The sequence below is a fragment of the Microcaecilia unicolor genome, unplaced genomic scaffold (assembly GCF_901765095.1).
Source record: "Microcaecilia unicolor unplaced genomic scaffold, aMicUni1.1, whole genome shotgun sequence".
NCBI classification, from domain to species: Eukaryota; Metazoa; Chordata; class Amphibia; order Gymnophiona; family Siphonopidae; genus Microcaecilia; species Microcaecilia unicolor.
In genome coordinates this window covers 2021227-2022422 of record NW_021963345.1, presented here as the reverse complement: position 1 = coordinate 2022422, position 1196 = coordinate 2021227, and positions in this window count along the sequence as shown.

The following is a 1196-nucleotide window of genomic DNA, read 5'->3' as shown; positions in this document are numbered from 1 at the left end:
GTCAAATCAATAGTGTCAGGTACTAAGCATCATGCAAATAAGAACAACAAACATACTCTGAAATGTCTATATGCAAATGCTAGGAGTCTAAGAAATAAGATGGGAGAGTTGGAATATATTGCACTAAATGAAAAATTGGATATAATAGGCATTACTGAGACCTGGTGGAAGGAGGATAACCAGTGGGACACTGTCATACCGGGGTACAAAGTATATTGTAGTGACAGGGTGGACCGGACTGGTGGAGGGGTAGCATTGTATATTAAAGAGAGCCTTGACTCAGATAGAGTACAAATTCAGCAGGACACAAATCACACCTTTGAATCATTGTGGGTTGAAATTCCATGTATAAAAGGGAAAAAAAATGGTGATAGGAGTGTACTACCGTCCGCCTCGCCAGGATGAGCAGGTAGACACAGAAATGATAAAAGAAATCAGAGACGCGAACAAAATGGGCAATGTGATAATAATGGGTGACTTCAATTATCCAAATATAGACTGGGTAAATGTAACATCGGGACACGCTACAGAGGTACAATTCCATGATGAAATCAAGGACAGCTTTATGGAGCAGCTGGTGCAGGAGCCGACAAGAGAAGGAAAAATTCTAGACTTGGTCCTTAGTGGAGCGCATGATCTGGTGAGGGACGTTATGGTACTGGGGCCGCTTGATAACAGTGACCATAATATGATCAGTTTTGATATTGACCTTGAAGTAACTGTACACAGAAAGTCAAATACGTTAGCGTTTAACTTTAAAAAAGGAGACTATGATAAAATGAGAAGAACGGTAAAAAGAAAAACTTAGGGGGGCAACTGAGAGAGTAAAAACTGTACAACAGGCATGGACGCTGTTCAAAAATACCATCCTGGAGGCCCAGGCCATACATATTCCGCGAATTAGAAAAGAAAGACGGAAGTTCAAAAGACAGCCGGTCTGGTTGAAAAGTGAGGTGAAGGAAGCTATTAGGGCTAAAAGAAACGCCTTCAGAAAATGGAAGAAGGAACCGTCTGAAAATAACAAGAAGCAGCATAAGGAGTGTCAAAGCAAATGCAAGGCGCAGATAAAGAAGGCCAAGAGGGATTACGAAAAAAAGAGCATTAGAGGCAAAAAAACATAGTAAAAAATTTTTTTCAGTATATTAAAAGCAGGAAGCCGGCAAAAGAATCGGTTGGACCGCTGGATGACCGAGGGG